General features: G+C 46.4%; 3 non-coding genes across 3 annotated transcripts; all 3 read right to left on the minus strand.

Annotated features, from left to right (window-relative positions):
- Positions 1–15,029: 15,029 nt before the first annotated feature.
- Positions 15,030–15,103, minus strand: TRNAL-CAA (transfer RNA leucine (anticodon CAA)). Its single transcript has one exon. It is a non-coding gene; the product is annotated as a tRNA-Leu (tRNA).
- Positions 15,104–19,316: 4,213 nt separating this feature from the next.
- On the minus strand, positions 19,317–19,390 carry TRNAL-CAA (transfer RNA leucine (anticodon CAA)). Its single transcript has one exon. It is a non-coding gene; the product is annotated as a tRNA-Leu (tRNA).
- Positions 19,391–25,219: 5,829 nt separating this feature from the next.
- On the minus strand, positions 25,220–25,293 carry TRNAL-CAA (transfer RNA leucine (anticodon CAA)). The gene has a single exon. It is a non-coding gene; the product is annotated as a tRNA-Leu (tRNA).
- Between the last annotated feature and the right edge of the window lie 2,438 nt (positions 25,294–27,731).

Consider the following 27,731-nt stretch of genomic DNA (forward strand, 5'->3'; position numbering starts at 1 on the left):
GATCCGAACCCACGAACTCCGAATATCGCGTCCGGTGCTCTTACCAACTGAGCTACGGCGACGGCTGTCCAATCTGCTGCTTTCGTGGGTATTTATGTTTCGCGTGTAAGCGAACCTTGAGAGTGTTCACCAGCGCCACCCTCGTCCATAGCGGTGGACGTAGCACGTCCTGTAATACCGCAAGTGTGACGTAGAACGTCATTTAACGGCGAGGGCGGAAACTGTACGAGAGCCCTCTTACGCTACCTATGGCATCAAGAATGCCAGAACCGAGACCCCCGTTAAGCTATTAGCATACAAGGTAAATGAAGTGAGGGGCTAGTTTGGCAAACATATTAAGGGTAGCCAACAGTCACCGAAACCAAAGAGCACAGAGGAATGTTTCTATTTTTTTAAATATCTAGTACCAATCAATTAGTTCATTTCTTTTCAAAGAAAATTACTTATAAAGCAGCAGAAAAAACAACCATGACGCCGGTGGGATCCGAACCCACGACCTCCGAATATCGCGTCCGGTGCTCTTACCAACTGAGCTACGGCGACGGCTGTCCAATCTGCTGCTTTCGTGGGTATTTATGTTTTGCGTGTAAGCGAACCTTGAGAGTGTTCGCCAGCTCCACCCTCGTCCATAGCGGTGGACGTAGCACGTCCTGTAATACCGCAAGTGTTGCGTAGAACCTCATCTAACGGCGAAGGCGGAAACTGTGCGAGAGCCCTCTTACGCTACATATGGCATCAAGACTGCCACAACCGAGACCCCCGTTAAGCTATTAGCAGACAAGGCAAATGAAACGAGGGGCTCGTTTGAGAAACATATTAAGGAAGCCAACAGTCACCGAAACCAAGGAGCACAGTGGAAAGTTTCTATTTTTTTAAATATCTAGTACCAATCAATTAGTTCATTTCTTTTCAAAGAAAATTACTTATAAAGCAGCAGAAAAAACAACCATGACGCCGGTGGGATCCGAACCCACGACCTCCGAATATCGCGTCCAGTGCTCTTACCAACTGAGCTACGGCGACGGCTGTCCAATCTGCTGCTTTCGTGGGTATTTATGTTTTGCGTGTAAGCGAACCTTGAGAGTGTTCGCCAGCTCCACCCTCGTCCATAGCGGTGGACGTAGCACGTCCTGTAATACCGCAAGTGTTGCGTAGAACCTCATCTAACGGCGAAGGCGGAAACTGTGCGAGAGCCCTCTTACGCTACATATGGCATCAAGACTGCCACAACCGAGACCCCCGTTAAGCTATTAGCAGACAAGGCAAATGAAACGAGGGGCTCGTTTGAGAAACATATTAAGGAAGCCAACAGTCACCGAAACCAAGGAGCACAGTGGAAAGTTTCTATTTTTTTAAATATCTAGTACCAATCAATTAGTTCATTTCATTTCAAAGAAAATTACTTATAAAGCAGCAGAAAAAACAACCATGACGCCGGTGGGATCCGAACCCACGACCTCCGAATATCGCGTCCGGTGCTCTTACCAACTGAGCTACGGCGACGGCTGTGTAATCTGCTGCTTTCGTGGGTATTTATGTTTCGCGTGTAAGCGAACCTTGAGAGTGTTCACCAGCGCCACCCTCGTCCATAGCGGTGGACGTAGCACGTCCTGTAATACCGCAAGTGTGACGTAGAACGTCATTTAACGGCGAGGGCGGAAACTGTGCGAGAGCCCTCTTACGCTACCTATGGCATCAAGAATGCCAGAACCGAGACCCCCGTTAAGCTATTAGCATACAAGGTAAATGAAGTGAGGGGCTAGTTTGGCAAACATATTAAGGGTAGCCAACAGTCACCGAAACCAAAGAGCACAGAGGAATGTTTCTATTTTTTTTTAAATCTAGTAGCAATCAATTAGTTTTTTTTCTTTTTAAAGAAAATTGCTTATAAAGCAGCAGAAAAAACAACCATGCTGCTGGCGGGATCCGAACCCACGAACTCCGAATATCGCGTCCGGTGCTCTTACCAACTGAGCTACGGCGACGGCTGTCCAATCTGCTGCTTTTGTGGGTATTTATGTTTTGCGTGCAAGCGAACCTTGAGAGTGTTCGCCAGCTCCACCCTCGTCCATAGCGGTGGACGTAGCACGTCCAGTAATACCGCAAGTGTGACGTAGAACGTCATCTAATGGCGAGGGCGGAAACTGTACGAGAGCCCTCTTACGCTACCGGTGGCATCAAGACTGCCAGAACCGAGACCCCCGTTGAGCTATTAGCAGACAAGGCAAATGAAGTGAGGGGCTCGTTTGACAAACGTATTAAGGAAGCCAACAGTCACCGAAACCAAGGTGCACAGGGGAATGTTTCTATTTTTTTTAAATCTAGTACCAATCAATTAGTTTTTTTCCTTTTTAAAGAAAATTGCTTATAAAGCAGCAGAAAAAACAACCATGCTGCCGGCGGGATCCGAACCCACGAACTCCGAATATCGCGTCCGGTGCTCTTACCAACTGAGCTACGGCGACGGCTGTCCAATCTGCTGCTTTCGTGGGTATTTATGTTTTGCGTGTAAGCGAACCTTGAGAGTGTTCGCCAGCTCCACCCTCGTCCATAGCGGTGGACGTAGCACGTCCTGTAATACCGCAAGTGTTGCGTAGAACCTCATCTAACGGCGAAGGCGGAAACTGTGCGAGAGCCCTCTTACGCTACATATGGCATCAAGACTGCCACAACCGAGACCCCCGTTAAGCTATTAGCAGACAAGGCAAATGAAACGAGGGGCTCGTTTGAGAAACATATTAAGGAAGCCAACAGTCACCGAAACCAAAGAGCACAGAGGAATGTTTCTATTTTTTAAAAAAATCTAGTACCAATCAATTAGTTTTTTTTCTTTTTAAAGAAAATTGCTTATAAAGCAGCAGAAAAAACAACCATGCTGCTGGCGGGATCCGAACCCACGAACTCCGAATATCGCGTCCGGTGCTCTTACCAACTGAGCTACGGCGACGGCTGTCCAATCTGCTGCTTTCGTGGGTATTTATGTTTCGCGTGTAAGCGAACCTTGAGAGTGTTCACCAGCGCCACCCTCGTCCATAGCGGTGGACGTAGCACGTCCTGTAATACCGCAAGTGTGACGTAGAACGTCATTTAACGGCGAGGGCGGAAACTGTACGAGAGCCCTCTTACGCTACCTATGGCATCAAGAATGCCAGAACCGAGACCCCCGTTAAGCTATTAGCATACAAGGTAAATGAAGTGAGGGGCTAGTTTGGCAAACATATTAAGGGTAGCCAACAGTCACCGAAACCAAAGAGCACAGAGGAATGTTTCTATTTTTTTAAATATCTAGTACCAATCAATTAGTTCATTTCTTTTCAAAGAAAATTACTTATAAAGCAGCAGAAAAAACAACCATGACGCCGGTGGGATCCGAACCCACGACCTCCGAATATCGCGTCCGGTGCTCTTACCAACTGAGCTACGGCGACGGCTGTCCAATCTGCTGCTTTCGTGGGTATTTATGTTTTGCGTGTAAGCGAACCTTGAGAGTGTTCGCCAGCTCCACCCTCGTCCATAGCGGTGGACGTAGCACGTCCTGTAATACCGCAAGTGTTGCGTAGAACCTCATCTAACGGCGAAGGCGGAAACTGTGCGAGAGCCCTCTTACGCTACATATGGCATCAAGACTGCCACAACCGAGACCCCCGTTAAGCTATTAGCAGACAAGGCAAATGAAACGAGGGGCTCGTTTGAGAAACATATTAAGGAAGCCAACAGTCACCGAAACCAAGGAGCACAGTGGAAAGTTTCTATTTTTTTAAATATCTAGTACCAATCAATTAGTTCATTTCTTTTCAAAGAAAATTACTTATAAAGCAGCAGAAAAAACAACCATGACGCCGGTGGGATCCGAACCCACGACCTCCGAATATCGCGTCCAGTGCTCTTACCAACTGAGCTACGGCGACGGCTGTCCAATCTGCTGCTTTCGTGGGTATTTATGTTTTGCGTGTAAGCGAACCTTGAGAGTGTTCGCCAGCTCCACCCTCGTCCATAGCGGTGGACGTAGCACGTCCTGTAATACCGCAAGTGTTGCGTAGAACCTCATCTAACGGCGAAGGCGGAAACTGTGCGAGAGCCCTCTTACGCTACATATGGCATCAAGACTGCCACAACCGAGACCCCCGTTAAGCTATTAGCAGACAAGGCAAATGAAACGAGGGGCTCGTTTGAGAAACATATTAAGGAAGCCAACAGTCACCGAAACCAAGGAGCACAGTGGAAAGTTTCTATTTTTTTAAATATCTAGTACCAATCAATTAGTTCATTTCATTTCAAAGAAAATTACTTATAAAGCAGCAGAAAAAACAACCATGACGCCGGTGGGATCCGAACCCACGACCTCCGAATATCGCGTCCGGTGCTCTTACCAACTGAGCTACGGCGACGGCTGTGTAATCTGCTGCTTTCGTGGGTATTTATGTTTCGCGTGTAAGCGAACCTTGAGAGTGTTCACCAGCGCCACCCTCGTCCATAGCGGTGGACGTAGCACGTCCTGTAATACCGCAAGTGTGACGTAGAACGTCATTTAACGGCGAGGGCGGAAACTGTGCGAGAGCCCTCTTACGCTACCTATGGCATCAAGAATGCCAGAACCGAGACCCCCGTTAAGCTATTAGCATACAAGGTAAATGAAGTGAGGGGCTAGTTTGGCAAACATATTAAGGGTAGCCAACAGTCACCGAAACCAAAGAGCACAGAGGAATGTTTCTATTTTTTTTTAAATCTAGTAGCAATCAATTAGTTTTTTTTCTTTTTAAAGAAAATTGCTTATAAAGCAGCAGAAAAAACAACCATGCTGCTGGCGGGATCCGAACCCACGAACTCCGAATATCGCGTCCGGTGCTCTTACCAACTGAGCTACGGCGACGGCTGTCCAATCTGCTGCTTTTGTGGGTATTTATGTTTTGCGTGCAAGCGAACCTTGAGAGTGTTCGCCAGCTCCACCCTCGTCCATAGCGGTGGACGTAGCACGTCCAGTAATACCGCAAGTGTGACGTAGAACGTCATCTAATGGCGAGGGCGGAAACTGTACGAGAGCCCTCTTACGCTACCGGTGGCATCAAGACTGCCAGAACCGAGACCCCCGTTGAGCTATTAGCAGACAAGGCAAATGAAGTGAGGGGCTCGTTTGACAAACGTATTAAGGAAGCCAACAGTCACCGAAACCAAGGTGCACAGGGGAATGTTTCTATTTTTTTTAAATCTAGTACCAATCAATTAGTTTTTTTCCTTTTTAAAGAAAATTGCTTATAAAGCAGCAGAAAAAACAACCATGCTGCCGGCGGGATCCGAACCCACGAACTCCGAATATCGCGTCCGGTGCTCTTACCAACTGAGCTACGGCGACGGCTGTCCAATCTGCTGCTTTCGTGGGTATTTATGTTTTGCGTGTAAGCGAACCTTGAGAGTGTTCGCCAGCTCCACCCTCGTCCATAGCGGTGGACGTAGCACGTCCTGTAATACCGCAAGTGTTGCGTAGAACCTCATCTAACGGCGAAGGCGGAAACTGTGCGAGAGCCCTCTTACGCTACATATGGCATCAAGACTGCCACAACCGAGACCCCCGTTAAGCTATTAGCAGACAAGGCAAATGAAACGAGGGGCTCGTTTGAGAAACATATTAAGGAAGCCAACAGTCACCGAAACCAAGGAGCACAGTGGAAAGTTTCTATTTTTTTAAATATCTAGTACCAATCAATTAGTTCATTTCTTTTCAAAGAAAATTACTTATAAAGCAGCAGAAAAAACAACCATGACGCCGGTGGGATCCGAACCCACGACCTCCGAATATCGCGTCCGGTGCTCTTACCAACTGAGCTACGGCGACGGCTGTGTAATCTGCTGCTTTCGTGGGTATTTATGTTTTGCGTGTAAGCGAATCTTGGGAGTGTTCACCAGCGCCACCGTCGTCCTTAGCGGTGGACGTAGCACGTCCTGTATTACCGCAAGTGTGACGTAGAAAGTCATCTAACGGCGAGTGCAGAAACTGTGCGAGAGCCCTCTTACGCAACCTATGGCATCAAGACTGCCAGAACCAAGACCCCCGTTAAGCTATTAGCAGACAAGGCAAATGAAGTGAGGGGCTCGTTTGACAAACGTATTAAGGAAGACAACAGTCACCGAAACCAAGGTGCACAGGGGAATGTTTCTATTTTTTTAGATATCTAGTACCAATCAATTAGTTTTTTTTCTCTTTTTAAAGAAAATTACTTATAAAGCAGCAGGAAAAACAACTATGACGCCGGTGGGATCCGAACCCACGACGTCCAAATATCGTGTCCGGTGCCCTTACCAACTGAGCTACGGCGACGGCTGTCCAATCTGCTGCTTTCGTGGGTATTTATGTTTTGCGTGTAAGCGAACCTTGAGAGTGTTCACCAGCGCCACGCTCGTCCATAGCGGTGGACGTAACACGTCCTGTAATACTGCAAGTGTGACGTAGAACGTCATCTAACGGCGAGGGTGGAACATGTGCGAGAGCCCTCTTACGCTACCTATGGCATCAAGACTGCCAGAACCGTGACCCCCGTTAAGCTATTAGCAGACAAGGCAAATGAAGTGAGGGGCTCGTTTGACAAACGTATTAAGGAAGCCAACAGTCACCGAAACCAAGGTGCACAGGGGAATGTTTCTATTTTTTTATATATCTAGTACCAATCAATTAGTTTTCTTTCTTTTTAAAGAAAATTACTTATAAATCAGCAGAAAAAACAACCATGCCGCCGGTGGGATCCGAACCCACGACCTCCGAATATCGCGTCCGGTGCTCTTACCAACTGAGCTACGGCGATGGCTGTCCAATCTGCTGCTTTCGTGGGTATTTATGTTTTGCGTGTAAGCGAGCCTTGAGAGTATTCACCAGCGCCACCCTCATCCATAGCGGTGGACGTAACAGGTCCTGTAATACTGCAAGTGTGACGTAGAACGTCATCTAACGGCGAGGGTGGAACATGTGCGAGAGCCCTCTTACGCTACCTATGGCATCAAGACTGCCAGAACCGTGACCCCCGTTAAGCTATTAGCAGACAAGGCAAATGAAGTGAGGGGCTCGTTTGACAAACGTATTAAGGAAGCCAACAGTCACCGAAACCAAGGTGCACAGGGGAATGTTTCTATTTTTTTTAAATCTAGTACCAATCAATTAGCTTTTTTTCTTTTTATAGAAAATTACTTATAAAGCAGCAGAAAAAACAACCATGCCGCCGGTGGATCCGAACCCACTACCTGCGAATATCGCGTCCGGTGCTCTTACCAACTGAGCTACAGCGACGGCTGTCCAATCTGCTGCTTTCGTGGGTATTTATGTTTTACGTGTAAGCGAACCTTGAGTGTGTTCACCAGCGCCACCCTCGTCCATGGCGGTGGACGTAGCACGTCCTGTAATACCGCAATTGTGACGTAGAACGTGATCTAACGGCGAGGGCGGAAACTGTGCGAGAGCCCTCTTACGCTACCTATGGCATCAAGACTGCCACAACCGAGACCCCCGTTAAGCTATTAGCAGACAAGGTAAATGAAGTGAGGGGCTCGTTTGGCAAACGTATTAAGGGTAGCCAACAGTCACCGAAACCAAAGAGCACAGAGGAATGTTTCTATTTTTTTTTTAAAATCTAGTACCAATCAATTAGTTTTTTTTTCTTTTTAAAGAAAATTGCTTATAAAGCAGGAGAAAAAACAACCATGCTGCTGGCGGGATCCGAACCCACGAACTCCGAATATCGCGTCCGGTGCTCTTACCAACTGAGCTACGGCGACGGCTGTCCAATCTGCTGCTTTCGTGGGTATTTATGTTTCGAGTGTAAGCGAACCTTGAGAGTGTTCACCAGCGCCACCCTCGTCCATAGCGGTGGACGTAGCACGTCCTGTAATACCGCAAGTGTGACGTAGAACGTCATTTAACGGCGAGGGCGGAAACTGTACGAGAGCCCTCTTACGCTACCTATGGCATCAAGAATGCCAGAACCGAGACCCCCGTTAAGCTATTAGCATACAAGGTAAATGAAGTGAGGGGCTAGTTTGGCAAACATATTAAGGGTAGCCAACAGTCACCGAAACCAAAGAGCACAGAGGAATGTTTCTATTTTTTTAAATCTAGTAGCAATCAATTAGTTTTTTTTCTTTTTAAAGAAAATTGCTTATAAAGCAGCAGAAAAAACAACCATGCTGCTGGCGGGATCCGAACCCACGAACTCCGAATATCGCGTCCGGTGCTCTTACCAACTGAGCTACGGCGACGGCTGTCCAATCTGCTGCTTTTGTGGGTATTTATGTTTTGCGTGCAAGCGAACCTTGAGAGTGTTCGCCAGCTCCACCCTCGTCCATTGCGGTGGACGTAGCACGTCCAGTAATACCGCAAGTGTGACGTAGAACGTCATCTAATGGCGAGGGCGGACACTGTACGAGAGCCCTCTTACGCTACCGGTGGCATCAAGACTGCCAGAACCGAGACCCCCGTTGAGCTATTAGCAGACAAGGCAAATGAAGTGAGGGGCTCGTTTGACAAACGTATTAAGGAAGCCAACAGTCACCGAAACCAAGGTGCACAGGGGAATGTTTCTATTTTTTTTTAAATCTAGTACCAATCAATTAGTTTTTTTCCTTTTTAAAGAAAATTGCTTATAAAGCAGCAGGAAAAACAACTATGATGCCGGTGGGATCCGAACCCACGACCTCCGAATATCGCGTCCGGTGCTCTTACCAACTGAGTTACGGCGATGGCTGTCCAATCTGCTGCTTTCGTGGGTATCTATGTTTTGCGTGTAAGCGAGCCTTGAGAGTATTCACCAGCGCCACCCTCATCCATAGCGGTGGACGTAGCACCTCCTGTAATACCGCAAGTGTGACGTAGAACTTCATCTAACGGCGCCAGCGGAAACTGTGCGGGAGCCCTCTTACGCTACCTATGGCATCAAGACTGCCGGAACCGGGACCCCCGTTAAGCTATTAGCAGACAAGGCAAATGAAGTGAGGGGCTCGTTTGACAAACGTATTAAGGAAGCCAACAGTCACCGAAACCAAGGTGCAAAGGGGGATGATTCTATTTTTTTTAATATCTAGTACCAATCAATTAGCTTTTTTTCTTTTTATAGAAAATTACTTATAAAGCAGCAGAAAAAACAACCATGCCGCCGGTGGATCCGAACCCACGACCTGCGAATATCGCGTCCGGTGCTCTTACCAACTGAGCTACAGCGACGGCTGTCCAATCTGCTGCTTTCGTGGGTATTTATGTTTTACGTGTAAGCGAACCTTGAGTGTGTTCACCAGCGCCACCCTCGTCCATAGCGGTGGACGTAGCACGTCCTGTAATACCGCAAGTGTGACGTAGAACTTCATCTAACGGCGAGGGCGGAAACTGTGCGAGAGCCCTCTTACGCTACCTATGGCATCAAGACTGCCAGAACCGGGACCCCCGTTAAGCTATTAGCAGACAAGGCAAATGAAGTGAGGGGCTCGTTTGACAAACATATTAAGGAAGCCAACAGTCACAGAAACCAAGGTGCACAGGGGAATGTTTCTATTTTTTTTAATATCTAGTACCAATCAATTAGCTTTTTTTCTTTTTAAAGAAAGTTACTTATAAAGCAGCAGAAAAAACAACCATGCCGCCAGTGGGATCCGAACCCACGACCTCCGAATATCGCGTCCGGTGCTCTTACCAACTGAGCTATGGAGACGGCTGTCCAATCTGCTGCTTTCGTGGGTATCTTTGTTTTGCGTGTAAGCGAACCTTGAGAGTGTTCACCAGCGCCACCCTCGTCCATAGCGGTGGACGTAGCACGTCCTGTAATACCGCAAGTGTGACGTAGAACTTCATCTAACGGCGAGGGCGGAAACTGTGCGAGAGCCCTCTTACGCTACCTATGGCATCAAGACTGCCAGAACCGGGACCCCCGTTAAGCTATTAGCAGACAAGGCAAATGAAGTGAGAAGCTCGTTTGACAAACGTATTAAGGAAGCCAACAGTCACCGAAACCAAGGTGCACAGGGGAATGTTTCTATTTTTTTTAATATCTAGTACCAATCAATTAGCTTTTTTTCTTTTTAAAGAAAGTTACTTATAAAGCAGCAGAAAAAACAACCATGCCGCCAGTGGGATCCGAACCCACGACCTCCGAATATCGCGTCCGGTGCTCTTACCAACTGAGCTATGGAGACGGCTGTCCAATCTGCTGCTTTCGTGGGTATCTTTGTTTTGCGTGTAAGCGAACCTTGAGAGTGTTCACCAGCGCCACCCTCGTCCATAGCGGTGGACGTAGCACGTCCTGTAATATCGCAAGTGTGACGTAGAACGTGATCTAACGGCGAGGGCGGAAACTGTGCGAGAGCCCTCTTACGCTACCTATGGCCTCAAGACTGCCACAACCGAGACCCCCGCTAAGCTATTAGCAGACAAGGCAAATGAAGTGAGGGGCTCGTTTGACAAACGTATTAAGGAAGCCAACAGTCACCGAAACTAAGGAGCACAGAGGAATGTTTCTTTTTTTTAAAATATCTAGTACCAATCAATTAGTTCTTTTCTTTTTAAAGAAAATTATTTATAAAGCAGCAGAAAAAACAACCATGACGTCGGTGAGATCCGAACCCACGACCTCCGAATATCGTGTCCGGTGCTGCTACCAACTGAGCTACGGCGACGGCTGTCCAATCTGCTGCTTTCGTGGGTATTTATGTTTTGCGTGTAAGCCAACCTTGAGAGAGTTCACCAGCGCCACCCTCGTCCATAGCTGTGGACGTAACACGTCCTGTAATACTGCAAGTGTGACGTAGAACGTCATCTAACGGCGAGGGAGGAAACTGTGCGAGAGCCCTCTTACGCTATCTATGGCATCAAGACTGCCAGAACCGTTACCCCCGTTAAGCTATTAGCAGACAAGGCAAATGAAGTGAGGGGCTCGTTTGACAAACATATTAAGGAAGCCAACAGTCACCGAAACCAAGGAGCACAGAGGAATGTTTCTCAGGGTCATCGTAATTCATAAAGGAGGGGATACTAACAATTTATCCAATTACCGTCCGATATCTATACTCCCGTTATTTTCCAAATGTTTAGAAAAGCTGTTACATAGCAGGATTCTAGGTTTTTGCGAAAAGCATAAGTTGATCACACCCAGTCAGCATGGATTTAGGAAATTACACTCCACTGAGACCGCTCTTCTTACACAGAAGAAGCTGATTTTAGAATCTTTCGAACACAAAGAACTAACACTAGGCATTTTTATAGATTTTTCTAAGGCGTTCGATCGCGTTAATCACGAAACCTTATTACTAAAACTAGACAGATATGGCTTCCGAGGTTGTTTTTATAGTATCATTAAATCATATTTAGAGGCCCGTTTTCAGCAGGTTGTGATTGATAACACACTATCTGACCCCAAGCATATTGCTGCCGGCGTACCCCAGGGTAGCATACTCGGACCGCTACTTTTTAATCTCTACATTAATGATATTGTAAACATTGACCCTAACACAACTTTTGTTATCTACGCTGATGACACCAGCCTATTTTTCAGGGCACCATGTGTATCGAGTCTGGAAGTAAATGCTACGAGGTGCCTACGTTCGCTACACCACTGGTCACTTTCCAATTCGCTGAATATCAATATAAGCAAAACAAAAGCTGTGCTTTTTAGACCCCGTAATAAGTCTGTTTCTGAGTTAACGTTATCGATCGGTTCATCAAAAATACACCTCTCCTCTTCCGTTAAAAGCCTTGGTGTCACATTCCACGACAACTTATCTTGGGATGTTCATGTTGATAATACAGTTGCCAAAATTTCAAGAGTAGTAGGTATCCTGTCCAAGTTTCGGTACTACTTTCCACAATGCATAAAAAAACTTTTGTACGACTCTTTGTTCACCAGTGTTATAACTTATTGTTTCTTAGTCTGGGGTACAACCACTGTCTCCAATATTACAAAACTCCATGCACTACAGAAAAAAGCAGTTCGTGCAATTAACAACATCCCAAATGATGTACACACCAAACCTGTCTTTGAGGCATTACACATTGTACCTATTGTGCAATTGTACTCTGTCATGCTCCGCAAAAAGTACACATCAAATATTAATTAAGGAACTGCATTTCTCGCTGATTTGTCTCGACTAACATGCAGAGAACGCCCCTACAATACGCGCATCGGATACAACTGGTATTTACCGCGAACGCGAACTAACTACGGCAGACAAATGCTGTCCTATAATATCCCGTCCATTTTAAAACAATTTGTGAAAAACTGTAATTAGTGGAGAGTAACAGCATATAGTTTCTTTCTTTAGTGTACTAACTCAGCCTGCTTTTATGCCTTCCCTCTTTACGTGATATGTTTGATGGTTATGTGTTTTTTGATGCCCTGAACGTGTTTTATTTTCGATGCAATGTGCTTTTGTTTTAAATATGTCACAGGCATAACATATAATGTACGGTTGTGTGATTTTGGGTTTTTGTGCACAATGTAGTTGCTGTAGGGGGCGGGGACCTCCGTCAAGCCTCTATAGGCTTTTTGTCCCCGCTCCCCACATCCATGATGTGAAATAAACCTGATTGATTGATTGATTTTTTTTAATATCTAGTACCAATCAATTAGTTTTTTTTTAAAGAAAAGCACTTATAAAGCAGCAGAAAAAACAACCATGACACCGGTGGGATCCGAGCCCACGATCTCCGTATATCGTGTTCGGTGCTCTTACCAACTGAGCTACGGCGACCCCTGTCCAATCTGCTGCTTTCGTGGGTATTTATGTTTTGCGTGTAAGCGAACCTTGAGAGTGTTCACCAGCGCACCCTCGTCCATAGCGGTGGACGTAGCACCTCCTGTAATACCGCAAGGGTGACGTAGAACGTCATCTAACGGCGAGGGCGGAAACTGTACGAGAGCCCTCTTACCCTACCGATGGCATCAAGACTGCCAGAACCGAGACCCCCGTTAAGCTATTAGCAGACAAGGCAAATGAAGTGAGGGGCTCGTTTGACAAACGTATTAAGGAAGCCAACAGTCACCGAAACCAAGGTGCACAGGGGAATGTTTCAATTTGTTTTTAATATCTAGTACCAATCAATTAGTTTTTTCCTTTTTAAAGAAAATTACTTATAAAGCAGCAGAAAAAATAACCATGCCGCCGCTGGGATCCGAACCCACGACCTCCGAATATCGCGTCCGGTGCTCTTACCAACTGAGCTACGGCGACAGCTGTCCAATCTGCTGCTTTTGTGGGTATTTATGTTTTGCGTGTAAGCGAACTTTGAGAGTGTTCACCAGCGCCACCCTCGTCTATAGCGGTGGACGTAGCACGTCCTGTAATACCGCAAGTGTGACCTAGAACGTCATCTAACGGCGAGGGCGGAAACTGTGCGAGAGCCCTCTGACGCTACCTATGGCATCAAGACTGCCACAAGCGAGACCCCCGTTAAGCTATTAGCAGACAAGGCAAATGAAATGAGGGGCTCGTTTGACAAACATATTAAGGAAGCCAACAGTCACCGAAACCAAGGAGCACAGAGGAATGTTTCTATTTTTTTAAATATCTAGTACCAATCAATTAGTTCTTTTCTTTTTAAAGAAAATTACTTATAAAGCAGCAGAAAAAACAACCATGACGCCGGTGGGATCCGAACCCACGACCTCTGAATATCGCGTCCGGTGCTCTTACCAACTGAGCTACGGCGACGGCTGTCCAATCTGCTGCTTTCGTGGGTATTTATGTTTTGCGTGTAAGCGAACCTTGAGAGTGTTCGCCAGCTCCACCCTCGTCCATAGCGGTGGACGTTGCACGTCCTGTAATACCGCAAGTGTGGCGTAGAACCTCATCTAACGGCGAAGGCGGAAACTGTGCGAGAGCCCTCTTACGCTACCTATGGCATCAAGACTGCCAGAACCGAGACCCCCGTTAAGCTATTAGCAGACAAGGAATGAAGTGAGGGGCTCGTTTACAAACGTATTAAGGAAGCCAACAATCACCGAAACCAAGGTGCAAAGGGGAATGTTTCTATTTTTTTTAAATATCTAGTACCAATCAATTTGTTTCTTTAAAATAAAATTACTAACAAAGCACCAGAAAAAACAACCATGCCGCCGGTGGATCCGAACCCACGACCTGCGAATATCACGTCCGGTGCTCTTACCAACTGAGCTACAGCGACGGCTGTCCAATCTGCTGCATTCGTGGGTATTTATGTTTTGCGTGTAAGCGAACCTTGAGAGTGTTCACCAGCGCCACCCTCGTCCATAGCGGTGGACGTAACACGTCTTGTAATACTGCAAGTGTGACGTAGCACGTCATCTAACGGCGAGGGCGGAAACTGTGCGAGAGCCCTCTTACGCTACCTATGGCATCAAGACTGCCAGAACCGTTACCCTCGTTAAGCTATTAGCAGACAAGGCAAATGAAGTGAGGGGCTCGTTTGACAAACATATTAAGGAAGCCAACAGTCACCGAAACCAAGGAGCACAGAGGAATGTTTCTATTTTTTTAAATATCTAGTACCAATCAATTAGTTTTTTTTCTTTTTAAAGAAAAGTACTTATAAAGCAGCAGAATAAACAACCATGACACCGGTGGGATCCGAACCCACGATCTCCGTATATCGTGTCCGGTGCTGCTACCAACTGAGCTACGGCGACACCTGTCCAATCTGCTGCTTTCGTGGGTATTTATGTTTTGCCTGTAAGCGAACCTTGAGAGTGTTCACCAGCGCCACCCTCGTCCATAGCGGTGGACGTAGCATGTCCTGTAATACCGCAATTGTGACGTAGAACGTGATCTAACGGCGAGGGCGGAAACTGTGCGAGAGCCCTCTTACGCTACCTATGGCATCAAGACTGCCACAACCGAGACCCCCGTTAAGCTATTAGCAGACAAGGCAAATGAAATGAGGGGCTCGTTAGACAAACATATTAAGGAAGCCAACAGTCACCGAAACCAAGGAGCACAGAGGAATGTTTCTATTTTTTTAAATATCTAGTAATAATCAATTAGTTCTTTTCTCTTTGAAGAAAATTACTTATAAAGCAGCAGAAAAACAACCATGACGCCAGTGGGATCCGAACCCACGACCACCGAATATTGCGTCCGGTGCTCTTACCAACTGAGCTACGGCGACGGCTGTCCAATCTGCTGCTTTCGTGGGTATTTGTTTTGCTTGTAAGCGAGCCTTGAGAGTGTTCACCAGCGCCACCCTCGTCCATAGCGGTGGACGTAGCACCTCCTGTAATACCGCAAGTGTGACGTAGAACTTCATCTAACGGCGACGGCGGAAACTGTACGAGAGCCCTCTTACGCTACCTATGGCATCAACACTGCCAGAACCGGGACCCCCGTTAAGCTATTAGCAGACAAGGCAAATGAAGTGAGGGCCTCGTTTGACAAACGTATTAAGGAAGCCAACAGTCACCGAAACCAAGGAGCACAGAGGAATGTTTCTATTTTTTCAAATATCTAGTACCAATCAATTTCTTTCTTTAAAAGAAAATTACTTATAAAGCAGCAGAAAAAACAACCATGCCGCCGGTGGATCCGAACCCACGACCTCCGAATATCGCATCCGGTGCTCTTACCAACTGAGCTACAGCGACGGCTGTCCAATCTGCTGCTTTCGTGGGTATTTATGTTTTGCGTGTAAGCGAATCTTGAGAGTGTTCACCAGCGCCACCCTCGGCCATAGCGGTGGGCGTAACACGTCCTGTAATACTGCAAGTGTGACGTAGAACGTCATCTAACGGCGAGGGCGGAAACTGTGCGAGAGCCCTCTTACGCTACCTATGGCATCAAGACTGCCCGAACCGTTACCCTCGTTAAGCTATTAGCAGACAAGGCAAATGAAGTGTGGGGCTCGTTTGACAAACATATTAAGGAAGCCGACAGTCACCGAAACCAAGGAGCACAGAGGAATGTTTCTATTTTTTTAAATATCTAGTACCATTTTAAAGAAAGTACTTATAAAGCAGCAGAATAAACAACCATGACACCGGTGGCATCCGAACCCACTATCTCCGTATATCGTGTTCGGTGCTCTTACCATCTGAGCTACGGCGACCCCTGTCCAATCTGCTGCTTTAGTGGGTATCTTTGTTTTGCGTGAAAGCGAACCTTGAGAGTGTTCACCAGCGCCACTCTCGTGCATAGCGGTGGACGTAGCACGTCCTCTAATACCGCAAGTGTGACGTAGAACGTCATCTAACGGCGAGGGCGGAAACTGTGCGAGAGCCCTCTTACGCTACCTATGTCATCAAGACTGCCAGAACCGAGACCCCCGTTAAGCTATTAGCAGACAAGGCAAATGAAATGAGGGGCTCGTTAGACAAACATATTAAGGAAGCCAACAGACACCGAAACCAAGGAGCACAGAGGAATGTTTCTATTTTTTTTAAATATCTAGTACCAATCAATTAGTTCTTTTCTTTTTAAAGAAAATTACTTATAAAGCAGCAGAAAAAACAACCTTGACGCCGGTGGGATCCGAACCCACTATCTCCGTATATCGTGTTCGGTGCTCTTACCAACTGAGCTACGGCGACCCCTGTCCAATCTGCTGCTTTCGTGGGTATCTTTGTTTTGCGTGAAAGCGAACCTTGAGAGTGTTCACCAGCGCCACTCTCGTGCATAGCGGTGGACGTAGCACGTCCTGTAATACCGCAAGTGTGACGTAGAACGTCATCTAACGGCGAGGGCGGAAACTGTGCGAGAGCCCTCTTACGCTACCTATGTCATCAAGACTGCCAGAACCGGGACCCCCGTTAAGCTATTAGCAGACAAGGCAAATGAAGTGAGGGGCTCGTTTGACAAACGTATTAAGGAAGCCAACAGTCACCGAAACCAAGGTGCACAGGGGAATGTTTCTATTTTTTTTTAATATCTAGTACCAATCAATTAGCTTTTTTTCTTTTTAAAGAAAATTACTTATAAAGCAGCAGAAAAAACAACCATGCCGTCAGTGGGATCCGAACCCACGACCTCCGAATATCGCGTCCGGTGCTCTTACCAACTGAGCTATGGAGACGGCTGTCCAATCTGATGCTTTCATGGGTATCTTTGTTTTGCGTGTAAGCCAACCTTGAGAGTGTTCACCAGCGCCACCCTCGTCCATAGCGGTGGACGTAACACGTCCTGTAATACAGCAAGTGTGACGTAGAACGTCATCTAACGGCGAGGGCGGAAACTGTGCGAGAGCCCTCTTACGCTACCTATGGCATCAAGACACCCAGAACCGAGACCCCCGTTAAGCTATTAGCAGACAAGGCAAATGAAGTGAGGGGCTCGTTTGACAAACGTATTAGGAAGCCAACAGTCACCGAAACCAAGGTGCACAGGGGAATGTTTCAATTTGTTTTTAATATCTAGTACCAATCAATTAGTTTTTTTCCTTTTTAAAGAAAATTACTTATAAAGCAGCAGAAAAAATAACCATGCCGCCACTGGGATCCGAACCCACGACCTCCGAATATCGCGTCCGGTGCTCTTACCAACTGAGCTACGGCGACAGCTGTCCAATCTGCTGCTTTTGTGGGTATTTATGTTTTGCGTGTAAGCGAACTTTGAGAGTGTTCACCAGCGCCACCCTCGTCTATAGCGGTGGACATAGCACGTCCTGTAATACCGCAAGTGTGACCTAGAACGTCATCTAACGGCGAGGGCGGAAACTGTGCGAGAGCCCTCTGACGCTACCTATGGCATCAAGACTGCCACAACCGAGACCCCCGTTAAGCTATTAGCAGACAAGGCAAATGAAATGAGGGGCTCGTTTGACAAACATATTAAGGAAGCCAACAGTCACCGAAACCAAGGAGCACAGAGGAATGTTTCTATTTTTTTTTAAAATCTAGTACCAATCAATTAGTTTTTTTTCTTTTTAAAGAAAACACTTATAAATCAGCAGAAAAAAACCATGCCGCCGCTGGGATCCGAACACAGGACCCCCGAATATCGCGTCCGGTACTCTTACCAACTGAGCTAAGGCGACGGCTGTCCAATCTGCTGCTTTTGTGGGTATTTATGTTTTGCGTGTAAGCGAACCTTGAGAGTGCTCGCCAGCTCCACCCTCGTCCATAGCGGTGGACGTAGCACGTCCTGTAATACCGCAAGTGTGGCGTAGAACCTCATCTAACGGCGAAGGCGGAAACTGTGCGAGAGCCCTCTTACGCTACCTATGGCATCGAGACTGCCAGAACCGAGACCCCCGTTAAGCTATTAGCAGACAAGGCAAATGAAGTGAGGGGCTCGTTTGACAAACGTGTTAAGGAAGCCAACAGTCACCGAAACCAAGGAGCGCAGGGGAATGTTTCTATTTGTTTTTAATATCTAGTACCAATCAATTAGTTCTTTCCTTTTTAAAGAAAATTACTCATAAAGCAGCAGAAAAAATATCCATGCCGCCGGTGGGATCCGAACCCACGACTTTCGAATATCGCGTCCGGTGCTCTTACCAACTGAGCTACGGCGACGGCTGTCCAATCTGCTGCTTTCGTGGGTATTTATGTTTTGCGTGTAAGCGAACCTTGAGAGTGTTCGCCAGCTCCACCCTCGTCCATAGCGGTGGACGTTGCACGTCCTGTAATACCGCAAGTGTGGCGTAGAACCTCATCTAACGGCGAAGGCGGAAACTGTGCGAGAGCCCTCTTACGCTACCTATGGCATCAAGACTGCCAGAACCGAGACCCCCGTTAAGCTATTAGCAGACAAGGAATGAAGTGAGGGGCTCGTTTACAAACGTATTAAGGAAGCCAACAATCACCGAAACCAAGGTGCAAAGGGGAATGTTTCTATTTTTTTAAATATCTAGTACCAATCAATTTGTTTCTTTAAAAGAAAATTACTAATAAAGCAGCAGAAAAGACAACCATGCCGCCGGTGGATCCGAACCCACGACCTGCGAATATCACGTCCGGTGCTCTTACCAACTGAGCTACAGCGACGGCTGTCCAATCTGCTGCTTTCGTGGGTATTTATGTTTTGCGTGTAAGCGAACCTTGAGAGTGTTCACCAGCGCCACCCTCGTCCATAGCGGTGGACGTAACACGTCTTGTAATACTGCAAGTGTGACGTAGAACGTCATCTAACGGCGAGGGCGGAAACTGTGCGAGAGCCCTCTTACGCTACCTATGGCATCAAGACTGCCACAACCTAGACCCCCGTTAAGCTATTAGCAGACAAGACAAATGAAATGAGGGGCTCGTTAGACAAACATATTAAGGAAGCCAACAGACACCGAAACCAAGGAGCACAGAGGAATGTTTCTATTTTTTTAAATATCTAGTACCAATCAATTAGTTCTTTTCTCTTTAAAGAAAATTACCTATAAAGCAGCAGAAAAACAACCATGACGCCAGTGGGATCCGAACCCACGACCACCGAATATTGCGTCCGGTGCTCTTACCAACTGAGCTACGGCGACGGCTGTCCAATCTGCTGCTTTCGTGGGTATTTATGTTTTGCTTGTAAGCGAGCCTTGAGAGTGTTCACCAGCGCCACCCTCGTCCATAGCGGTGGACGTAGCACCTCCTGTAATACCGCAAGTGCGACGTAGAACTTCATCTAACGGCGACGGCGGAAACTGTACGAGAGCCATATTACGCTACCTATGGCATCGAGACTGCCAGAACCGAGACCCCCGTTAAGCTATCAGCAGACAAGGCAAATGAAGTGAGGGGCTCGTTTGACAAACGTGTTAAGGAAGCCAACAGTCACCGAAACCAAGGAGCACAGGGGAATGTTTCTATTTGTTTTTAATATCTAGTACCAATCAATTAGTTCTTTCCTTTTTTAAAGAAAATTACTCATAAAGCAGCAGAAAAAATATCCATGCCGCCGGTGGGATCCGAACCCACGACTTTCGAATATCGCGTCCGGTGCTCTTACCAACTGAGCTACAGCAACGGCTGTCCAATCTGCTGCTTTCGTGGGTATTTATGTTTTGCGGGTAAGCGAACCTTGAGAGTGTTCGCCAGCTCCACCCTCGTCCATAGCGGTGGACGTAGCACGTCCTGTAATACCGCAAGTGTGACGTAGAACTTCATCTAACGGCGAGGGCGGAAACTGTGCGAGAGCCCTCTTACGCTACCTATGGCATCAAGACTGCCAGAACCGGGACCCCCGTTAAGCTATTAGCAGACAAGGCAAATGAAGTGAGAAGCTCGTTTGACAAACGTATTAAGGAAGCCAACAGTCACCGAAACCAAGGTGCACAGGGGAATGTTTCTATTTTTTTTAATATCTAGTACCAATCAATTAGCTTTTTTTCTTTTTAAAGAAAGTTACTTATAAAGCAGCAGAAAAAACAACCATGCCGCCAGTGGGATCCGAACCCACGACCTCCGAATATCGCGTCCGGTGCTCTTACCAACTGAGCTATGGAGACGGCTGTCCAATCTGCTGCTTTCGTGGGTATCTTTGTTTTGCGTGTAAGCGAACCTTGAGAGTGTTCACCAGCGCCACCCTCGTCCATAGCGGTGGACGTAGCACGTCCTGTAATATCACAAGTGTGACGTAGAACGTGATCTAACGGCGAGGGCGGAAACTGTGCGAGAGCCCTCTTACGCTACCTATGGCCTCAAGACTGCCACAACCGAGACCCCCGCTAAGCTATTAGCAGACAAGGCAAATGAAGTGAGGGGCTCGTTTGACAAACGTATTAAGGAAGCCAACAGTCACCGAAACTAAGGAGCACAGAGGAATGTTTCTTTTTTTTTAAATATCTAGTACCAATCAATTAGTTCTTTTCTTTTTAAAGAAAATTATTTATAAAGCAGCAGAAAAAACAACCATGACGTCGGTGAGATCCGAACCCACGACCTCCGAATATCGTGTCCGGTGCTGCTACCAACTGAGCTACGGCGACGGCTGTCCAATCTGCTGCTTTCGTGGGTATTTATGTTTTGCGTGTAAGCCAACCTTGAGAGAGTTCACCAGCGCCACCCTCGTCCATAGCTGTGGACGTAACACGTCCTGTAATACTGCAAGTGTGACGTAGAACGTCATCTAACGGCGAGGGAGGAAACTGTGCGAGAGCCCTCTTACGCTATCTATGGCATCAAGACTGCCAGAACCGTTACCCCCGTTAAGCTATTAGCAGACAAGGCAAATGAAGTGAGGGGCTCGTTTGACAAACATATTAAGGAAGCCAACAGTCACCGAAACCAAGGAGCACAGAGGAATGTTTCTCAGGGTCATCGTAATTCATAAAGGAGGGGATACTAACAATTTATCCAATTACCGTCCGATATCTATACTCCCGTTATTTTCCAAATGTTTAGAAAAGCTGTTACATAGCAGGATTCTAGGTTTTTGCGAAAAGCATAAGTTGATCACACCCAGTCAGCATGGATTTAGGAAATTACACTCCACTGAGACCGCTCTTCTTACACAGAAGAAGCTGATTTTAGAATCTTTCGAACACAAAGAACTAACACTAGGCATTTTTATAGATTTTTCTAAGGCGTTCGATCGCGTTAATCACGAAACCTTATTACTAAAACTAGACAGATATGGCTTCCGAGGTTGTTTTTATAGTATCATTAAATCATATTTAGAGGCCCGTTTTCAGCAGGTTGTGATTGATAACACACTATCTGACCCCAAGCATATTGCTGCCGGCGTACCCCAGAATAGCATACTCGGACCGCTACTTTTTAATCTCTACATTAATGATATTGTAAACATTGACCCTAACACAACTTTTGTTATCTACGCTGATGACACCAGCCTATTTTTCAGGGCACCATGTGTATCGAGTCTGGAAGTAAATGCTACGAGGTGCCTACGTTCGCTACACCACTGGTCACTTTCCAATTCGCTGAATATCAATATAAGCAAAACAAAAGCTGTGCTTTTTAGACCCCGTAATAAGTCTGTTTCTGAGTTAACGTTATCGATCGGTTCATCAAAAATACACCTCTCCTCTTCCGTTAAAAGCCTTGGTGTCACATTCCACGACAACTTATCTTGGGATGTTCATGTTGATAATACAGTTGCCAAAATTTCAAGAGTAGTAGGTATCCTGTCCAAGTTTCGGTACTACTTTCCACAATGCATAAAAAAACTTTTGTACGACTCTTTGTTCACCAGTGTTATAACTTATTGTTTCTTAGTCTGGGGTACAACCACTGTCTCCAATATTACAAAACTCCATGCACTACAGAAAAAAGCAGTTCGTGCAATTAACAACATCCCAAATGATGTACACACCAAACCTGTCTTTGAGGCATTACACATTGTACCTATTGTGCAATTGTACTCTGTCATGCTCCGCAAAAAGTACACGTCAAATATTAATTAAGGAACTGCATTTCTCGCTGATTTGTCTCGACTAACATGCAGAGAACGCCCCTACAATACGCGCATCGGATACAACTGGTATTTACCGCGAACGCGAACTAACTACGGCAGACAAATGCTGTCCTATAATATCCCGTCCATTTTAAAACAATTTGTGAAAAACTGTAATTAGTGGAGAGTAACAGCATATAGTTTCTTTCTTTAGTGTACTAACTCAGCCTGCTTTTATGCCTTCCCTCTTTACGTGATATGTTTGATGGTTATGTGTTTTTTGATGCCCTGAACGTGTTTTATTTTCGATGCAATGTGCTTTTGTTTTAAATATGTCACAGGCATAACATATAATGTACGGTTGTGTGATTTTGGGTTTTTGTGCACAATGTAGTTGCTGTAGGGGGCGGGGACCTCCGTCAAGCCTCTATAGGCTTTTTGTCCCCGCTCCCCACATCCATGATGTGAAATAAACCTGATTGATTGATTGATTTTTTTTAATATCTTGTACCAATCAATTAGTTTTTTTTTAAAGAAAAGCACTTATAAAGCAGCAGAAAAAACAACCATGACACCGGTGGGATCCGAGCCCACGATCTCCGTATATCGTGTTCGGTGCTCTTACCAACTGAGCTACGGCGACCCCTGTCCAATCTGCTGCTTTCGTGGGTATTTATGTTTTGCGTGTAAGCGAACCTTGAGAGTGTTCACCAGCGCACCCTCGTCCATAGCGGTGGACGTAGCACCTCCTGTAATACCGCAAGGGTGACGTAGAACGTCATCTAACGGCGAGGGCGGAAACTGTACGAGAGCCCTCTTACCCTACCGATGGCATCAAGACTGCCAGAACCGAGACCCCCGTTAAGCTATTAGCAGACAAGGCAAATGAAGTGAGGGGCTCGTTTGACAAACGTATTAAGGAAGCCAACAGTCACCGAAACCAAGGTGCACAGGGGAATGTTTCAATTTGTTTTTAATATCTAGTACCAATCAATTAGTTTTTTCCTTTTTAAAGAAAATTACTTATAAAGCAGCAGAAAAAATAACCATGCCGCCGCTGGGATCCGAACCCACGACCTCCGAATATCGCGTCCGGTGCTCTTACCAACTGAGCTACGGCGACAGCTGTCCAATCTGCTGCTTTTGTGGGTATTTATGTTTTGCGTGTAAGCGAACTTTGAGAGTGTTCACCAGCGCCACCCTCGTCTATAGCGGTGGACGTAGCACGTCCTGTAATACCGCAAGTGTGACCTAGAACGTCATCTAACGGCGAGGGCGGAAACTGTGCGAGAGCCCTCTGACGCTACCTATGGCATCAAGACTGCCACAAGCGAGACCCCCGTTAAGCTATTAGCAGACAAGGCAAATGAAATGAGGGGCTCGTTTGACAAACATATTAAGGAAGCCAACAGTCACCGAAACCAAGGAGCACAGAGGAATGTTTCTATTTTTTTTTAAAATCTAGTACCAATCAATTAGTTTTTTTTCTTTTTAAAGAAAACACTTATAAATCAGCAGAAAAAAACCATGCCGCCGCTGGGATCCGAACACAGGACCCCCGAATATCGCGTCCGGTACTCTTACCAACTGAGCTACGGCGACGGCTGTCCAATCTGCTGCTTTTGTGGGTATTTATGTTTTGCGTGTAAGCGAACCTTGAGAGTGCTCGCCAGCTCCACCCTCGTCCATAGCGGTGGACGTAGCACGTCCTGTAATACCGCAAGTGTGGCGTAGAACCTCATCTAACGGCGAAGGCGGAAACTGTGCGAGAGCCCTCTTACGCTACCTATGGCATCGAGACTGCCAGAACCGAGACCCCCGTTAAGCTATTAGCAGACAAGGCAAATGAAGTGAGGGGCTCGTTTGACAAACGTGTTAAGGAAGCCAACAGTCACCGAAACCAAGGAGCACAGGGGAATGTTTCTATTTGTTTTTAATATCTAGTGCCAATCAATTAGTTCTTTCCTTTTTAAAGAAAATTACTCATAAAGCAGCAGAAAAAATATCCATGCCGCCGGTGGGATCCGAACCCACGACTTTCGAATATCGCGTCCGGTGCTCTTACCAACTGAGCTACGGCGACGGCTGTCCAATCTGCTGCTTTCGTGGGTATTTATGTTTTGCGTGTAAGCGAACCTTGAGAGTGTTCGCCAGCTCCACCCTCGTCCATAGCGGTGGACGTTGCACGTCCTGTAATACCGCAAGTGTGGCGTAGAACCTCATCTAACGGCGAAGGCGGAAACTGTGCGAGAGCCCTCTTACGCTACCTATGGCATCAAGACTGCCAGAACCGAGACCCCCGTTAAGCTATTAGCAGACAAGGAATGAAGTGAGGGGCTCGTTTACAAACGTATTAAGGAAGCCAACAATCACCGAAACCAAGGTGCAAAGGGGAATGTTTCTATTTTTTTAAATATCTAGTACCAATCAATTTGTTTCTTTAAAAGAAAATTACTAATAAAGCAGCAGAAAAGACAACCATGCCGCCGGTGGATCCGAACCCACGACCTGCGAATATCACGTCCGGTGCTCTTACCAACTGAGCTACAGCGACGGCTGTCCAATCTGCTGCTTTCGTGGGTATTTATGTTTTGCGTGTAAGCGAACCTTGAGAGTGTTCACCAGCGCCACCCTCGTCCATAGCGGTGGACGTAACACGTCTTGTAATACTGCAAGTGTGACGTAGAACGTCATCTAACGGCGAGGGCGGAAACTGTGCGAGAGCCCTCTTACGCTACATATGGCATCAAGACTGCCACAACCTAGACCCCCGTTAAGCTATTAGCAGACAAGACAAATGAAATGAGGGGCTCGTTAGACAAACATATTAAGGAAGCCAACAGACACCGAAACCAAGGAGCACAGAGGAATGTTTCTATTTTTTTAAATATCTAGTACCAATCAATTAGTTCTTTTCTCTTTAAAGAAAATTACCTATAAAGCAGCAGAAAAACAACCATGACGCCAGTGGGATCCGAACCCACGACCACCGAATATTGCGTCCGGTGCTCTTACCAACTGAGCTACGGCGACGGCTGTCCAATCTGCTGCTTTCGTGGGTATTTATGTTTTGCTTGTAAGCGAGCCTTGAGAGTGTTCACCAGCGCCACCCTCGTCCATAGCGGTGGACGTAGCACCTCCTGTAATACCGCAAGTGCGACGTAGAACTTCATCTAACGGCGACGGCGGAAACTGTACGAGAGCCATATTACGCTACCTATGGCATCGAGACTGCCAGAACCGAGACCCCCGTTAAGCTATCAGCAGACAAGGCAAATGAAGTGAGGGGCTCGTTTGACAAACGTGTTAAGGAAGCCAACAGTCACCGAAACCAAGGAGCACAGGGGAATGTTTCTATTTGTTTTTAATATCTAGTACCAATCAATTAGTTCTTTCCTTTTTTAAAGAAAATTACTCATAAAGCAGCAGAAAAAATATCCATGCCGCCGGTGGGATCCGAACCCACGACTTTCGAATATCGCGTCCGGTGCTCTTACCAACTGAGCTACAGCAACGGCTGTCCAATCTGCTGCTTTCGTGGGTATTTATGTTTTGCGGGTAAGCGAACCTTGAGAGTGTTCGCCAGCTCCACCCTCGTCCATAGCGGTGGACGTAGCACGTCCTGTAATACCGCAAGTGTGACGTAGAACTTCATCTAACGGCGAGGGCGGAAACTGTGCGAGAGCCCTCTTACGCTACCTATGGCATCAAGACTGCCAGAACCGGGACCCCCGTTAAGCTATTAGCAGACAAGGCAAATGAAGTGAGAAGCTCGTTTGACAAACGTATTAAGGAAGCCAACAGTCACCGAAACCAAGGTGCACAGGGGAATGTTTCTATTTTTTTTAATATCTAGTACCAATCAATTAGCTTTTTTTCTTTTTAAAGAAAGTTACTTATAAAGCAGCAGAAAAAACAACCATGCCGCCAGTGGGATCCGAACCCACGACCTCCGAATATCGCGTCCGGTGCTCTTACCAACTGAGCTATGGAGACGGCTGTCCAATCTGCTGCTTTCGTGGGTATCTTTGTTTTGCGTGTAAGCGAACCTTGAGAGTGTTCACCAGCGCCACCCTCGTCCATAGCGGTGGACGTAGCACGTCCTGTAATATCGCAAGTGTGACGTAGAACGTGATCTAACGGCGAGGGCGGAAACTGTGCGAGAGCCCTCTTACGCTACCTATGGCCTCAAGACTGCCACAACCGAGACCCCCGCTAAGCTATTAGCAGACAAGGCAAATGAAGTTAGGGGCTCGTTTGACAAACGTATTAAGGAAGCCAACAGTCACCGAAACTAAGGAGCACAGAGGAATGTTTCTTTTTTTTTAAATATCTAGTACCAATCAATTAGTTCTTTTCTTTTTAAAGAAAATTATTTATAAAGCAGCAGAAAAAACAACCATGACGTCGGTGAGATCCGAACCCACGACCTCCGAATATCGTGTCCGGTGCTGCTACCAACTGAGCTACGGCGACGGCTGTCCAATCTGCTGCTTTCGTGGGTATTTATGTTTTGCGTGTAAGCCAACCTTGAGAGAGTTCACCAGCGCCACCCTCGTCCATAGCTGTGGACGTAACACGTCCTGTAATACTGCAAGTGTGACGTAGAACGTCATCTAACGGCGAGGGAGGAAACTGTGCGAGAGCCCTCTTACGCTATCTATGGCATCAAGACTGCCAGAACCGTTACCCCCGTTAAGCTATTAGCAGACAAGGCAAATGAAGTGAGGGGCTCGTTTGACAAACATATTAAGGAAGCCAACAGTCACCGAAACCAAGGAGCACAGAGGAATGTTTCTCAGGGTCATCGTAATTCATAAAGGAGGGGATACTAACAATTTATCCAATTACCGTCCGATATCTATACTCCCGTTATTTTCCAAATGTTTAGAAAAGCTGTTACATAGCAGGATTCTAGGTTTTTGCGAAAAGCATAAGTTGATCACACCCAGTCAGCATGGATTTAGGAAATTACACTCCACTGAGACCGCTCTTCTTACACAGAAGAAGCTGATTTTAGAATCTTTCGAACACAAAGAACTAACACTAGGCATTTTTATAGATTTTTCTAAGGCGTTCGATCGCGTTAATCACGAAACCTTATTACTAAAACTAGACAGATATGGCTTCCGAGGTTGTTTTTATAGTATCATTAAATCATATTTAGAGGCCCGTTTTCAGCAGGTTGTGATTGATAACACACTATCTGACCCCAAGCATATTGCTGCCGGCGTACCCCAGAATAGCATACTCGGACCGCTACTTTTTAATCTCTACATTAATGATATTGTAAACATTGACCCTAACACAACTTTTGTTATCTACGCTGATGACACCAGCCTATTTTTCAGGGCACCATGTGTATCGAGTCTGGAAGTAAATGCTACGAGGTGCCTACGTTCGCTACACCACTGGTCACTTTCCAATTCGCTGAATATCAATATAAGCAAAACAAAAGCTGTGCTTTTTAG

Source organism: Amblyomma americanum, chromosome 1 (assembly GCF_052857255.1).
Source record: "Amblyomma americanum isolate KBUSLIRL-KWMA chromosome 1, ASM5285725v1, whole genome shotgun sequence".
NCBI classification, from domain to species: Eukaryota; Metazoa; Arthropoda; class Arachnida; order Ixodida; family Ixodidae; genus Amblyomma; species Amblyomma americanum.